Source organism: Camellia sinensis, chromosome 8, assembly GCF_055761805.1.
Source record: "Camellia sinensis isolate YWXY chromosome 8, ASM5576180v1, whole genome shotgun sequence".
NCBI classification, from domain to species: domain Eukaryota; kingdom Viridiplantae; phylum Streptophyta; class Magnoliopsida; order Ericales; family Theaceae; genus Camellia; species Camellia sinensis.
In genome coordinates, this window is record NC_138968.1 from 180,743,701 (window position 1) to 180,761,571 (window position 17,871).

The following is a 17,871-nucleotide window of genomic DNA, read 5'->3' on the forward strand; positions in this document are numbered from 1 at the left end:
CCCCAAGAGGGTGAAAAATGGGCGAAAAGCTCGGAGTACAGAAAAGGCACGAGAATCAAGGTAAACTCGAGGGAAACAAACCCCGAGTGGTGGAAATCAAGAAAGAGACACCAAAAACAAGTTTTGTTCGGTTCAAAATGTGCGAAACGAGAAGGTGTTCGCGAATCGAACGACGAAACGGGCTCAAAAATCGAGGAAAATGGTGGATTGAAGCTTGGAAAATAACCTAGAGAGGGAGGGAAGGGATTTTCGACCTAGAGGCAAGTGAGAAATAAGGGCTTGAAGCCCTATATTTAAAGACCCATAGCGAATTTACAAAATTGCCCCGATACAGGCATTTTTGGCCGGTCGGCCACATTGTTGGCCGGTCGGCCAAATATTTGGCCGATGGCCTTTTTTTGCGGCTGGTGAATGGCCGGTCACCTCCCCCAGCAGCCCGGTGAACCTCCTACACCCTTGGTTGGGTCATTGATGTAGTTTGGGACCTTCTTTGCTCAACGCAGTACAAGGAAATGCACTTTTGAACCTTGATCGGCCTCCGTGTTGACCTCGAGCCGTGTTTCCCGTATGCGATGCTCAATACGCGCAAGGTGTATCCTTTCCGTATCCTTTGGTATCTTGCGAGATTCAATAACTGCTTTAAATACGTTGCATTACATGTGTTGCCTCGTTTATGATAAACATGCATAGGTTGCACCGTTATGCACGTCTACACGCGTTGTAACACGCACAACTTGCATTGTTATGCACTGTTCATTTGCATTGTCATGCATTTCAAAAAAAGACGTGCATTGTCATGCATTTGAGTTCATTTGCATTGTCATGCATTAAAAAAAAAACAACAAGACGTGCGTTGTCACGCATTTAAGGTCATTTGCATTGTCATGCATTTCAAAAGACGTGCGTTGTCACGCATTTTGAATTCATTTGCATTGTCGTGCATCCCAATAGTATGCATTGTCATGCATTTCAATAAGTCATGCATTGACATACACTTCAATTACACGTATTGTCATGCATCTTTGTCATACATTTCAATTACATGCATTGTCATGCATTTCAATTCATGTATTGTCATGCGTGTCTCATTTCGCATTGTCATGCATCTCAAATTACAAACATTGTCATGCATGTTTCCTACCACGCATTGTCATGTGCACCTCATCTGCATTGTTATGCATTTCAATTACACGCATTGTCATGCATTTCAATTACATGCATTGTCATGCAAGTCATGCATTGTCATGCGTGTCTCATTTGGCATTGTCATGCATTTCAATTACATGCATTGATTATGCATTTCAATTCATGCATTGTCATGCATGTCTCACTTTGCATTGTCATGCATAGCTCTTGCATTGTCATGCATATCTCATTTGCATTGTTATGCGCATTCTATTTGTATTGTCATGCATTCTTAGGTTGCATTGTCTTGCATCCTCCCATTCACCTGCGTTGTTTTGCATTCTTAGGTTGCATTGTCTTCCATCCTCCTATCCACCCACGTTGTTTCGCATTCTTAGGTTGCATTGTCTTGCATCCTCTCGTCCACCCACGTTGTTTCGCATTCTTAGGTTGCATTGTCTTGCATCTTTCCGCACACACATTGCATGTGTTGTCGCGTTATGCTTTACTTATATGTGTTCAAGTTCCTATACACATTGCATGCATTGTTGCGTCGTGCTTTACTTATATGTGTTCAATTTCCTATACACATTGCATGCGTTGTCGCGTCGTGCTTTACTTATATGTGTTCAAGTTCCTATACACATTGCATGCGTTGTCGCGTCGTGCTTTACTTATATGTGTTCAAGTTCCTATACACATTGCATGCGTTGTCGCATTATGCTTTACTTATATGTGTTCAAGTTCCTATACACATTTCATGCGTTGTCGCGTTATGTTTTACTTATATGTGTTCAAGTTCCTATACACATTGCATGTGTTGTCGCGTTATGCTTTACTTATATGTGTTCAAGTTCCTTTATTTTCACACATTGTACATGTTTGCATGTGCTTTACTTACATGTGTACATTTTGTTCCTTACTTTACACATTGCATGCGTTGTCGCACATACTTTACTTACATGTATATGTTCTTTCTCACCTCTACACATTGTACACGTTGTCACGTGTACTTTACTTGTATGTGTTTGTGCCTTCATAGCATTGTTATGCTTGTTTCAAATTGCATTGTTATGCACACACTTGGGTTACGGTGTTATGCACCCCTCTCACCTGCATTGTCATGCACCCCTTCACTTGCGTTGTCACGCACCTTTCAATTGCATTGTTATGCATATTGCTAACGATATTGTACTTGTTAAGTTCTCTTTCTTTTTCAGGCACGAGATTGTATGTACAGTTCATTTGAGGCTGGCACGACCAAACGAACCGGACAGAAACAATATTGTATGTACGGTTCATTTGAAGCTGGCACGACCAGACGAACCGCACAGGTAATATATTCTCCGCGTGAAACGTAGCGAGAATTACATAATTCTCTTACATCCTTTCTGCATTGTAATGTAGTTTGGTTTTTGGCTTGCTTAAAACTGTTGCATATTTTGCTTCGTTACAGCTCTCTTTGCATGATCATAAGTTATGCTCGGCTTTGAGCATTGTCTTGCATCTTGCCCCGCCTTCGGGCACATATCTTTGTTTGTAGCTTGTATGCTTGTCTAAGTCTTTGGCCTTGTCAAAAATGGGTCGTCTCTGGGCTTTGACACTCACTCCCGTCATTGTTATGACTTTCGAGTTCTATCAAAGAGGGGCAACTGTAGACACCCCATTTTTGACCGTCCTCAAGACTTGGACGTCATCGTTTGAACACTCGGTGATCATCCATGTTCGTGTTCGTTTTGAGTTCTCGGAGGTCTCGGCTACGCGCCTTGCCTTAAGATCTCTCGACTTGCTTGTTTTGTGTTTAGTTTTGCACCAAACACTTGTTGCTTTGCTTCTGAGGGCAGGGAATGGCTTGTTGGTCATCCCCACACCTTACCGGCCATGGCTTGAGACCACCAGTCCCGTTTTGTTGGTACCGGCCATTGGTGATGGCCGGTCGGCACTCTTTATGGTCGGCCGACCATTGTTTTGGTCAATTTGTCATTTTTGGCTGGCCGACCAGTGTTCATCTGCTTTTGACAGATATTTTATGCCAGCTGTGATAGCTGGCATCCACAATGCCCCCCCTTCCATACACGTGTATGGAGGGATTTCCCTTTTGCTTAGCATGTTTTGTAAGCTTTGCAAGATTGGAATTCCTATAAAGGGAGGGCTTCTTCTCCCTCCTCAAGGGTTCCAAAAAAGTTCCAGAGGTCTGAAAATTAGGGTTAGAATATTTGTATCTATCTATCTCTATATCTCTCTCTCATTGCATATTTGTGTGTGTTAAAGGTTGTTTTGTTCTTAGTTTTGCACTAAGACACCTAGTATTACACCATACCTTGGTTGCTGAGGTGCCAAAGGGTTGTTCTTGGAGTCTTTGAGCTGGTTTTGACCTAAGGAGGCTGCTGGAGTGGTCTTCTTGAAGAAGGTCTTCAAGGGTACGAACCTTACCCCTTTATTCTCCATTTTTGCACAAGCTTTTGACCTATCTTGCACCTGTTTTTGAGCTTAGTGAATAACTAATAAAAGTTCTGATTTTGTGTGTTTTAGAACTTTATTTAAGGTTGCTTTGAGGTTTGGGGTTGTTTATCCCCTCCAAGGCCTTGTTAGGCCTTGTTTAAGGCCATACCTTTTGGCCCTCACTTTAAGCTTTGCATGACCTCTCTACCACTGAAATCCAGAGGATTTTCAGTGGTGGAGAGGTGGTTTTGAGGTCCTAAATGGGAGAGGGTCATCCCTTCTCCATGTTGCCTTTGATGCTTGCACAAATGGCTTGTGTTGTAGCTTGTATGCCTAGCTTGCTTTAGCTTCATTTCAACCGGTATTTGTGCTTATTTTGTCATGATATAGCACTATTTTAAGTTGGTTTAGACACACCATGCATGCTTTGCATACTTGTCTTGTAATGCCATGAAATTGCCTTAACATGCATCATGATGTACCATGGCTTTTTAGCATGATTTTCTCTTAGCTTTGTGGAGCTTTTATGCATGTTTTGGTATGCTTAAAGTCTGATTTTGGTTGTGTGGGTTATCCATGACTTGCTTTGTATAGCTACCATGCAACCTAGCTTGTAGGCTTTGAGAATTAGAATCTCTAGCATGCTTTACTTACATTATTTCAGTGACTTAGAGTCACTTACCATGTCATTTCAGTCCATATGGCATGCTTGTTTACTCACAATTGATGCTTCTTTAATGTCTTCAAGAGCTTGTGTTTCATGCTCTATGTTTGTGCCATTGTATATGCCATCATGTGTAGGCATTTGGGATGCCATCTAAATGTGTCTTTGGCCTTGTTTTGGTCTGCCTTGGGACTGTGTTCAGTCCCTTTGGCCCTTTGAGGCTTGGTTGGTATGGTCATGGCTTGAGTCCCTTGGCTAGCCTTGAGCCTTGAACCTTGTTGCATGCTTTGCTTGATTTGTTTAGTTGGTTTGGCACCTTTTCTAACATGATTTCAGAGCTTACAATGTATGCCATTTGTCCATGTTTGTTCCTTTTAAGTGTGCTTAAAAGTTGCCTCTTTATGCTTAAGTATTGGATCATGTATGCATGCATGTTTGTATGTACATTTGCCTCCATTTCCTTGGCATATTGGCCACTGTTTTGGACCTAGTAGAGAGCTGTCCATCTTAGTGTAAGTCCATCCTTTGCATGTTGTTGCATGCTCGCCTTGCGTGTTGTTGCATGCTCGGCCTATCGCGTGTTGTTGCATGCTTGAATCACTTTGCATTTGGCATGCATTTTCTTTGTTAAGTTGCTTTACATATTTCCATGCTAAGTCCCCTTCACATGTTGTTGCATGTTTGTCATTAGCATTGTTGTTACATGCCTCGCATGCTTGTTTGCTTAGTTTGTGTGCCTAGTACACATTGCTTGTTTATATGTTCATGTTGCATACTTAGCTTGCATGCTTAGGATGCATAACATTGTGCATATCATGCATGCCTTGCCTCTTGATCAAGCATGGTAGAGGTCGGGTCCTTTATGTGTTTTGTGTGCATTCCATTTGACATTGAAATTGCACACTTTGGCCTCTCGAACCATCATGCATTGAAATGCGTGATTGGTGGCCCGAGGGTCGAGGACCAAACTCCCTTGAGTTCATAACATGATGGGGAGGTTGGTTGTGCAAACATTTGTTTTAAGATGCATTGCCATGCCTTGTCTGTCCTCTGCTGCTGTCAAAACAGGGTTCTGCAGGAAGATACGGTCGACCGACCATTTTCAGTGCCGATCGACCAATAATGGATGGTCGAGAGCCTTACAACTGGTCGATGAATACCTTCTCATGGCCGATGACCATTCCTCTTGGTTGGTGACCTTTTATAGTGATTAGGGAGTGATGCTGAAGCATCCTTGGGACTTGTGCAGTCTTCAGAGATACAGAGCAGTGTAAACAGAGGCAGCTTGTGCATAGTGGTGGATTTTCGAGCAGAGCCGAGCATGCATGCATTGGACCCTCTTCCCGAGGCTGTTTTACTGCTTTATGAGCTTAGTAAATTTGCTTAAACTAGTTAAGTGGTCTGTAACTATTTAATTAGCTTGTTAGTTAGTTAAATTTGTATTATTCTTTTGGTCCCTCCGAGATAGGGCAATTTGTAATAAGCGTGCGCGCGTGTGTGCATGTCTTCCAACCCCCACTTCTTTCTCCCTTTTATTTAACCGCTTATGATGGTTAGTTTTAGGGCATATTTGATTTAGCATACCTTATGCAATGCATGCGTGCATCCATTCATCTGTATTGCATGCATCGGGCTCGGCGCATCATACTAATTGCATAGTATTTCAATTCCAATTTGAATACGTACATCGAGTTGTTGCATTTCACATGCCATCCTTAGATTAGCCGAGCCTATTCTAGTGACATTTTGTATGCGATACATTAGCCATTTTAACATGGACTTGGATCATACATTGATCGCTAACATGTTCTTCATTTTGGCTCGGAGCACACTGTGAGTGTTTATGCTTTAGCATATTGCATGTATGTGAGTGTTAACATGAAAGCATGCTTGCCATGAGGCTAATTGCTTAGTTGATTTACTGTCTGAATGCCTGTGGGTGAAGGTTGGGTTGCTTGAATTTGAATAATTCATCGAAACCCGTGTTTTAGCTTACTTGCGAGTAGCAAACCTCAAACCATTTTCCAAACAAAACGGATATGCGATGCTTTGTTCCAAATTAGGCGATCTAGTCTATACTTTTGTGTTGTGCTCATCACATAGTAAGATTAGCTAAATAACCAGAATAAGAATGCATTATGTTTTCAAAACTAGATATCATGGTTAGTATCTTTGATCGGATGAGCGGGGTTGCTCATTGCTTACCTTCCCCAATCGTATCCAAGTTCCCGAGCCGAGGCAACTTTGGTGATGACGGACACGTGGCCTTAGGAAAACGAGTCAGGGCTTCCTAAATTCCCCCATAAAAAATATTTAGGGGGCGACTCTGTATCTGGAAAACAGTTCATGTTTGGCCCTTCTTTCTAAAAATCTGTTTTTCAAAACGATTTGTCGGATTTGGACTCTTTGGTGATTTATCAATCTCACATTGCACATTGTGAGATCAGATTAAGAACCGTGACAATTTGAGTCCGAACTGTAGTGAGCCCAAATGAACAACGCTGGATTCCCTCCCGGGACGTTCGGGGACGTCTACAACGTGACCCCGCTAGTCTCCATGTGGCTCCGCCACTGCCTCTCACTACCGCCTTCTTCTCTTGTATCTCCTCTCACGATCATATATGTTCTATCTTTCTCTCTCTCTATTTTTCACCTATTTTGTTTTCTTTATTTTCTGCAATATAGTTGATGCACATATGTGTTTCTTCAAAATCTATCTCAAGAACAATGTGATTACGGTTTGTTTGACAATTTTGTCTGGTGTTGATGGGTCTTAAAGGATTTGGAGATGTTAAGTTCTTGAATTTCGATTTAAAGTTTTAGTGTTTGAGGAGTTGTATATGTATTATGTATATAGACAAATGCAAATTACAATGAAACCAGATGCTCTGTTCTTTGAACTCTTTATTACTGTTTCTTGAAATCTAGAGAAAACCCAGAGAAATTCTCTAAATTGGAATCCAAAGAATTTCCCTGGCCTTGCCAGAATTTCTTTGGAGAGAAATTCTCTAGGAATTCTAGAGAATTCTCTGGATACGTATATTGGTAATGCAAATCACGGTGAAGCCAAATGCTCTGTTCCTTGAACTTTTCATTACTGTTTCTTCAAATTCAGAGAAAATTCAAAGAAATTCTCTGGAAAGCCAGAGAAAATCTCTAGACTGGAATCCAGAGAATTTCTCTGGAAAGTTCAGAGAAATTCTCTGGATATATGTATATTGGTTGTTGTTGTTGCTTATTTGGGTGATTGATCTGTGTATTGCACATCGTGATTGGGAAAGCAGAGAAATTCTCTGGATTTAATTTTCTCTGAATTGATGCTGAGGGACCTTAATGAAAATATTAGATGTCCTTTATGCTATAAAATCTTAATACCAGGTAGGGGTGGGCGCGGGTCGGTTGCGGCCACAGAACCTTCAATCCACTATCCATCTGCCAGATTGGCGGATGGCGGTTTGGCGGATGGATGCAAATCGGTTTGGCGGTTTGAAATTTTATAAATTTTCAACATAGTTCAACTTGTGCACTTCCTCAAAAAAAGAAGAAGAAAGTATTACAATTAATGACTTGAAAAAGTATTACAATTACTGCATGCCTCGTCCAAAGAAGTAAAGTTTGAAACTTTAGAATATCACAATCGCTGCATGCCTCATCCACATAAAGTATTACAATCTTTGGTTTTTAAAATATAAAAACAATTCAAATAACTAAAACCATGAATAGAGCAATAGTAGAGATTGTATATCTCTGTATTGTTACATTTATATATGTTTTTGAAAACAAAAACCAACCAGCATATATCATATTTTCTATTTATTACTTTTAGAGTTAGATTTAAAAACCAAAAAATATAGATAAATAATACGTTTAGTTTTTTCAATTCAAAAAATATATTCAAGTTGAAAACTTTTTTTCAACAGAATATTTGAACTCTTTTTCAATTGAAAACACAAACAAAATATTTAAACAAATTGAAAACACAAAGTCTTATAAATTACTAAGGGTGCTCGCGGTTTGGCAGTTCGGTTGCGGCCAAAGGAACCTCAAATCCGTCATCCGTCCGCCAAATTGGCGGATTGGAGAAAATCAATCTACAACCATCCGCTCGTCATCACGCATCCATCTAAAATACGGCGAATCGGTTCGGTTCGGTCGGTTTTTGCGAATCGGAATATTCGCTGCTTACCCCTAATACCAGGGATCTTAAAAAAAAAAAAATCCCTCTTTTTAATCACCGTCTACTAGATACTCATGATTTTCTTATTTAAACACAATTATAAATAATAATTTAATGAAAATTAATAAAATATTATCAAGTATTTTGGTGCTATAAAACAATGACAAAAACAAATGATATATAATTGTCCTCTTAAAGCTTTCAATGGAGAAAAGATGATTGCTTCTCTGATGTAATATGTACGAACATGAAATAATCTTCTCGTATAATCTTGTTGATCAAGTTTGCGGTCCTCCAAACTTCGTCACTTTGCTTCTTGAAAACACAAACGTGAGCTAGCCGGTGGGTGTGTGCCGGATACCTCTCTGATACCTAAGTCAGCAAATAGATAATAGACAAAAACCTGTGTGTTTGAGAGTAGAAATTACGATACCTGTACAAAGGTCCTGTCATGAGCTTTTATAGATTCCGCCTGGCACAATCCCAGTAGGACTTCAACTCTCTTTAGTAGAGTCCTCATAGGAATCCCAAAGATAATGCTTATCTTTCTACACCCTCCTGAGATGGTTTCACCACAGTCGGATAACAGCACAATCGAACCAACACTGACTAACCTAACACCAGTTTTAATCGCGCTCACTTAGCTCGGTGCTTTTATGGGCATTGCCTAGCTCGGTCCTCCGTCCACCTATACCTCGGTTCAGAATACCCAAACAGGGCTAATAGTAGTCATCTTTGACCGAGCTAACAGGACCAAGGTCCAAACTATGTAGCCCATTTACCTCGGCCCATAGCTCTGTCCATTTCAACATCTGGACCTAGCTCGGCCCTAGTTCACATAAATTACCCTCTCAATTGCCCCTTAATTCCTAGCTGCAAAGCATGTTCGGAATTATGAACCACTAGCCGAGCTAACGATTTCAGCTGAGATAAAACAATAATTTCTACCGAACTGGAGTCTATTTCGGCTTCCTGATCTTGCGTCGGTCACACGACCTGTCGTTTCAAAAAAGCCTGTCACCACGTCCCTAATAGGGCACATGTCACACACTGATAGCTGACTTGTACCATACCAGCCATTTCACATTACTCAAAAATTTTGAAAAAGGCTCGCCGTTTTTGTCTCTCACATAAATACAACCCCTTCATTTCGAACAGTCACTATGTTACTGTTCAACTTCTTCCTTCAAAGATTTTCTACATTTCTGGGCTCTATGCCTTTGCCTTCTAAGCTTCAACCCCTGACCAAGTAGTGACTGTGCACGTTTTGTTGGTCTTCTTGCTATTTTGGACTTTGTTTCCACGTCTTCATACTCGTAAGTTACAAATGCTTCTCCCTGATGTTGCTATTTTATTTATTTCTGTGAATATATATGGTATAGAAATATATATATATATATATATATTCGAAACTCATTCATTTAGCTCCTTGTGGATGGGTAATGACCACCAAATCCCCAAAAACCACATGCTCAGACCTCAAAACATATTTAGTTGGATTTTCAATCAATTTGGAATGCGAGCCCTTAATCCAAAATAATACCATGACCGAATTAGGAACCTGTTTATGATAGGTATGCACACGACTGAACTAGGAGACCTCGCTCAATAACCGAGCTAAACCCTTGAGCCCACCTTGTGTTTTGACCAATCTAAGAACCTTCGTGCTCAATAACCGAACTAAAACTTGTGTTATGACCGAACTAAGAACGTGTTGTAACCTATTTAGCTGATCTAGGGTTATGTTTATTCTGCCTTTCTTGCTTAGCCTAGTCTAGTGATCTGGGCATAACACTTTTTATCTCCACTTTGCAGACTTGACTAGGTTGGCCAAGCACACCTTTGCACTTTGCCCTCTCGGCGCTGTTGCTCAACCGAGCCGTCCAACGTCGCCTCAACGCCGAGCTAGGCTACTGTGCTAATTTGTATACAAAATTTAAGTTAAATGGGAAAATACCGGTTCCTAGTAAACTCGCCTAAGGCCATTGTCGAATTTCGTAAGGATTACAATATCCCTGACGACGTCCATCTCTTATTAGCCGAACTAGATACCACGCCCTGGGGAAAACCGGGCTTCATTCCCTTCACCGTAATATCAATTGTAGAGGCCGGTCTACGGTTTCCTGTACAGCCACTCATATGTGAGTTCCTCAGGCAGACAAGTTTATGCCTAACCCAACTCAGCACCAACACTTATAGAATAATAAATGGCATCGCCGAGCTAAACCGCTGGCTCGGCCTCAACCTCGGATTGGCCAAGCTTTTTCACCAATATTCGCTCGGCCAAAATGACGATAGTTGGGTGTACTATTAAAGGGCAAGAAGGGGCCGAGAGAAAATCATAAAAAATACACCGGACAAAGACTTAAACGACGACGATTTTTTCTGGGTTTCAGGCAATTTTCAAGATCAGTAAGCCCAAATACCAGGCTATAATATAAACTGGAATAAAAGGACCGCTGGTAAGAATACCCCGATTTAATTTTTTTGTTTCTGTTTTGCTATTCCAGGCTATAATTTTACACCATGCTAACACAAGCGTTTTGTCTTCTTTTTGTACAGACTTAAACCAGCTTAAATCACATTACTCATACGCCAACCAAGATGCCCTTCATGCTGCGCTTCAATACCGTCATCGTGGTTAGGCCAAGCTACTTAACTTCGAACCGACCTACCGATATAGCGGAATGAGGAAAACCAAGGTGACTGATTTTCTCCTCAAACCATCACCTAAACCGGACCCAAACTTGCCCCAAATCAACCTTATTCCCTTCACTGAAGAACAAGAAATGGCCAAGCATCGTGCTGTTCGTCCCTAATCACCGAGCAAACTATAACTTCTACTGTCGGAACTCAAACCGAGGTACCACAGGCCAGTCAATCACAAGAGGTTGTGGTGGCCCTCCCCACTGCCTGAGCTTCAACATCTCGGCCAAACAAAAGGCCCCAAACAAGTTCTGAACCACAACGCTTGAGAAACGAGGACGACACTAAGCCACCAGAAACCGAGCTACCAGAAACTACCATCTCCAAGGGTCGCAACCGGCCTAGCTCTTCAAATCCTCCTATCCCTCCAGTATGGGCACCAATGATATCCTTCAAGGGTCGTGCCATAACAACCTCTGACTCCGTCAGTGCTGAAAAAAACCACCTCCTGGCCTTCAACCTGGCCAAGAGCGTCTGTCTTCCTGCCGACATGGAGTGGCACGAGGGTTTGACCAAACTAAAAGCCATTCGCTCGGCCTCTAAGTCTATGATTTTGGTAAACTCTAAACACCCAAACACCCAGTATTTGATACCATTACTTACTGCTCGGTTTTAAGTCATCTGAATGTTTTGTGCAGGCCCTCCAAAAAAACCAAGTAAGCGTGTCCTTGAGTTACGTAAGACGGCTCGATCGGCCGTTGTAGATGCTGATGCGAAAGCGGCCGAGCTCAAAGAGGCGAAGGCCAAGCTGACCAAGCTAGAATCAGAAAATGCACAGTTGGCCGGACTGGTCAACTCAGCTGAGGCAGATAAGCAAAAGGCTTTAGCTAAGAAGAAAGACCGATATCTACGAGAGCTGGCGAAGCTGGAGAGGAAAATTACGCTGAGCTAAAAGCTTTGGAAAAGAAGCTGGAGGACGTCGAGGACTACGACTTTAAAGAAGGCAAGGAACTCTACGTCCAGCATTGTGAAGCGTCAAAGGATATCTTTTTCAAATGTAGGTGGAAGGCTGCAGTAGTCAAGCTCGGTCAGGGGCCTGATTCCGAGGTCTTTCTGAACCCTCCCCCTCATTATATACCGAGCTATATGATGGACTACGCCAACGCGGTCCAGAAAAAGTTTCTTCCAGAGGAGGAGGATGATGAGGTCCCCCCACTTAACGCTCCTCCATCAAACACTCAGCTCGGTCGTCAATCTCTATCCCCTACTCTGGTGGACTCCAATCAAATCCTGCACAGTGGAGATGACAAAGTGACCATGACCGACCCCAATCCGGGAGCTGATGTTGTATCAGGCCTATTGGCGAAGTCCGGGTCGACTTAGATGCCGAGCTAGATGATTTGTTTGCCTGAACTCTTTTGTCTTTTTTTCTTTTTAAGAAATTATAACCGGGCTACATGCCCCTCCTCTTGTACTTCATTTCAAATGAATGAAATCAAACTTCTCATTTTGTGCCTCTCTTTTTTCAGTTTGTAGTGTACTTATTCATTAATTGCACCAACCTTTTATAAGTTTAGTCGGCCTAACTTAGCTCGGCTTATCCTTATCCTGGCGACCTTTATCTCGGCCAAACAATAACTTTAGGTATTCAAGTAGATGCTGGTTGAGCCAGCCACCCTTCTTCAGCCTAGATCCTTATCTCGGCTAAAGAAAGAAAAAGCGTTGGTCAAACCTGCCAACCTTCTTCAGCCTAGATCCTTATCTCGGCTACAGAACAAAAGATGTTTGGTTAAACCTGCCAAACTTGTTCAGCCTAGATTCTTATTTCAGCTGAAGAACAAAAGATGTTTGGTCAAACCTGCCAAACTTCCTTCAGCCTAAATCCTTATCTCGACTGAAGAAAGAAAAGAATTGGTCAAACCTGTTAACCTTCTTCAGCCTAGATCCTTATCTCAGCCGAAGAACAAAAGACGTTTGGTCTAACCTGCCAAACTTCTTCAGCTTAGATCCTTATCTCGGCTGAAAAACAAAAGATGTTTGGTCAAACCTGCCAAACTTCCTTCAGCCTATCTCGGCTAAAGGAATAAAAAGTGTTGGTCAAACCTGCTAACTTTATTTAGTCTAGATCCTTATCTCGAGTGATGAACAAAAGATGTTTGGTTAAACCTACCAAACATGTTCATTGCCCCTAGTTAGCTATAATTGTGAACAACTTTTACAGTAAAAAGAATTATGCTGGAAAAAACTACTTGTTTTATTCGAAAAAAAGAAAAAATTACAAGTATTTTAAGGAAAAACTAAAAATAAAATAGTTTGAGATTGGCAGTGTTCCATGGCCTAGGAATAGCTTTGATGTCTCCATCTTCCAAGTGATATACCCCTTTTCTTGCTGAACCGACCACTTTGTACGCTCCTTCCCAATTAGGTCCTAACTTGCCATCACCGGGTACCAAAGTGTTGCCTATTACTTTGCGCAGTACCCAATCTCCAATCTTGAATTGCCTCGGATGCACTGTTTTGTTATATTTTCTGGATAACTTTTGCTGGTATGAGGCAATGTAAACTAGTGCTCTTTCCCTTCTTTCTTCCGCAAGGTCAAGTTCCAAGGTTATGGCATCACTATTCAAGTTTGGGTCGAAATTTTCACTTCTGATAGTGGGGAGGCCTACTTCCAGTGGGATTACTACCTCCATGCCATAGGCCAAGGAAAAAGGAATTTCTCCAGTTGATCGCCGAGGCGTGGGTCACGACCCAAAACCGCCCCTATGGGTTTAGCACCGTAACCGGCCAGTAATCTAAGATTACCGAAGGCCTGCTTAACAGTAAAACAGTAATACAGAGTACAGGGGTTGGCGGAAGCCAAAACAGTAATTAAAAGATGTCCAATGAGCTGTGACAGTCTGTATGCAAAAAGACTTTTCATAACATATTCACATTCAGAACCAAAAACAGTATATACATATATCATATACAGTCATTCGGGTTAGGGACCAAATCCCTACCATAACAGTACAGTACAAATATCATTCAGTCTATACAGTCGATACAAAACAGAGACTGAAAAGGGGAAATCTAAAACACCCCGAAGCAGCCTTAGCTTGGCAGCACTTGGAACCTCAAGGTGAGGCACGATGGTTGGCTTGACAAAACAAGAGCTAATCCAACGCTCCTAACTCCGGTCCGGTACCTGAATACCTACATATATATATATATATATATATATATAAACAGTAAGCTAAAGCCCAGTGAATAACATATGCGTAAAGGGGGTTAAGAGTGAATGTCCTTTCAGTATTGAAAACAGTCATTTATCAGTATATCAGTCATTCAGTTTGTGGCTTATAATTCATGCCATAACAGTCATTCAGAAACGATAATAGTTATATGTGGTACATCTAATAGCAAAATAGTACAGTAGGTCTTAACAGACCAAGCAGTCAATGATGGCCATCATATCAGTAAATAGTAGTGGTCCCAAACATGGGAACCGACAGAGATCTCTGTAACAGTAGCAGTAACAGTTCAGTAACAGTAAATTGCTATGGATGCCACGAATACAGTTCACAAATAGGACAAACATTCACTCAGTAAACAATGTCATTTCATAAAGCAGTATAGTCATTTGTTCAGGAAATAATCTCAATTGAACATATCTTTACAACATTGTTACTCACAGAACACTGGGCTATAAGCAGCTAGAGCGTCCTCGGATGCCAACTCTACAGTTACAGAATGAACACACACTAAGCTACACAGTTGGGAAATAATAACTTAATCCTTAATTTGCCTCGATGTGGTTCTACATCGATATCCTCATTAAGATGCCTTAAACTAGGCCTAGGGATGCCTAGGATGGAATGAGGATGCAAAGACACACTTTAAAACACTTTTCAAAATTTTCAGAAAACAAAGGTCTTGCTCGAGCGTGGCTTTCTACGCTCGAGCGGACATGCAGACAAAGGAGCTCTGCTTGAGCGTCACTTCCGTCGCTTGAGCGTACTGTAAGCTACAGTAAAAATACTGGATGCACAAAACTCACGCTCGACGGGCGCTCGATCCACGCTCGAGCGTGAGACACAAGTCCTCGCTTGAGTGTGAATTCTCTCGCTCGAGTGGACTGTAAACACATGCAAAGTACTGGATACACGCATTTCACGCTCGAGCGCTACTTTCCTCACTCGAGCGGACTGCATGAACACAAGGCGTACGCTCGAGCGTGGAGTTCCTCGCTCGAGCGTGAGTCCAAAATCTGGAATTTTCAGATTTGAACCTCAAGCTCAAAACTCAACTTCAATGCATCAAAACTCAACCTCTTGGGCCCATTTTCTAGAAAAACACTTTAAACCCATAATATAACATGTTTTGAAGATCAATTTGTAAAATCAAAACCCAAGGGTGAGTCAATTAAACACCATTTTTGAATAAAACATCAAGAACATGATGAACATGCAACATGCATGAATTAATCAACTTCAAAGCTTCCAAAGCATGATCAAATGAGTTAATTCACTCCCAAACATGATGAATTCATGGACTATAACCCAAATGTGGACATGCATGCAATAATTTCCATGAAAACAACTCTAAACTTCAAGATATGCACATGCAAGCATGAATTGCAACTCAATTCAACATTCAAACCAATTCTTGGCTTTAAAACTCTAATCTTCCAAGAACCATGCAAGAACTAACTTGATTTCACAATTAAAAGGATGAAATCCTTACCTAGGTTCTTCAATTTCAAGTCTATAGGCTCAATTATGCAATTAACCTTCAATATCTTCAAGTCTCCAAGTTAAGTTTGATGAATTCAAGCCTATCTTCCTACTCTCTCCCTCTCAATCGGTTTGCTCTAGGAAAAGGCTGAGGAAATGTTGTAATGCTAGCATATAGAGATCAAATAAAAGGCTCATGAAAGTCCACTAAGTGGCATTTTGGTGAATAAGTCCAACTCTTGGAAATTAGCATTATTTAATCCAATTTAAACATACCAAATCAAATTTCAAATAAATATATCATAAAATTACATAAATTCCAATTAGCATAAAATATTAATCAATTTCAGATTTGGCCGCCGATAAGGCCTTCAATTTGCAGTTTAAAACATAAAACACGAACAGATAATTTAACAGTCAAACAGATAGACATGCATTTAAACTAACACACTCAATCGATTAACTCAGAATTTCAATCAATTCAATTGCTTATCATGATCAGTCTCAGTTTAGCAGTAATTAGCGGTGTTATCAGTAAACAGCAGTGAGGGTTGTCACAGCGTGGTACGGTAAGCCCACAAAACATGAGGAAGCTCCTCAGCCCATTTGCCCTTTGCTCTCTCCAACCTCTTTTTCAAACCGTCTAAGACGAATTTGTTGAAAGCTTCAGCCTGGCCATTCGCTTGAGGATATACTGGTGTAGAGTTGTAAAATTCTATCTTGTATTCTTCACAAAAGCTTCTGAAGATTTTTCCATCGAACTGAGTGCCATTGTCAAATATTAGAGCCTTGGGTATGCCGAATCGAGTTATGATGTTCTGCTAGACGAACTTCTTAACGTCTTTCTCTTTTATCGATGCGAGTGCTTCTACCTCCACCCATTTTGTGAAGTAGTCTGTTGCTGCGAGAAAGAACTTTCTGTTGTCGGGTGCAGTTGGAAGTGGTCCCACTATGTCCAGGCCTCACATTGCGAAGGGCCACGGGCTAGTCAATAGTAGAAACTCTCTGGCTGGTTGATGTATTTGGTGTGCAAACTTCTAGCATTTCTCGCACTTCTTGACATATTTCTCTGAATCTGCTTGCATGTATGGCCACCAATATCCTTGTGAAATTGCTTTGCAGGCCAATGATCTTCCCCTTGGTGGCTTCCGCAGACGCCTTCATGTATTTTGAACAAGAATGCCTCGACCTTATTGGGATGGAGACATTTTCAGGTAAGGTCCTGTGAAGGATTTTTTGTACAATGCTAGTATGGAGAGAGCCAAAATCACTTCTTTCTTTTCCTCAGGCAAGATGTTGTCTTTTAAAAATACTATGATAGGGTCCATCTAAGAAGGGCCCAATTCGGCACAACATGTCTCGGCTGTTTCAGGTTCTTCAATACTTGGTCTGGATAGGAAGTCGATCAGTTATGGGTGTGAAATAGATGTATCTGCCATTGATGCGAAACCTACTAGCTCGTCTGCTCTACTATTTTCCTCTCGGCCGATTTGCTCTATCTGGACTACTTCGAACTTCATGATCTCCTTTTTGATCAACTCTTGGTACTTAGCCATCCTATTATCTTTTGTCTCGTAGTCGCCTGAAATCTGATTGACTACTAGCTGGGAGTCACTGTACACCATTAGCTTGGTGGCCTTCATGTAAAGTGCTGATTTTAAGCCTGCTAACAATGCTTCATACTCTACCTCGTTGTTAGATGTTGGGAAGCCAAGATTGACTGCATGTTTAATTGTTAGGCCATTCGGTGAGATGAGGACTATGCCAAGTCCTGTATCGTGCCTGTTGGATGCTCCATCCACGACGAGTTTCCACATCTCTCCAACGAATAACTTTCAGCAAGTAAAGGGATCGGATGATGTTTTGGGATCAGGGGTGTTACTGATGTTTTCTTACAGGTCGATGTCTGCTATTGGGGTTTGATCTTCACTGTCTGACTGCCTCAAGTCTTTACTTTTTGGTGAGTCCCTGCTGGGAATAGCATGGTCTGTTCCTTCTTCCCTATCTTTAAACCTGTATGGCTTGCTATGTAGCTGGGCATCCTACTTTGGGGGCTGCGCAGTTCCCACGGCACTTTTCCTCATTCTTTCGGTTGAATCGGT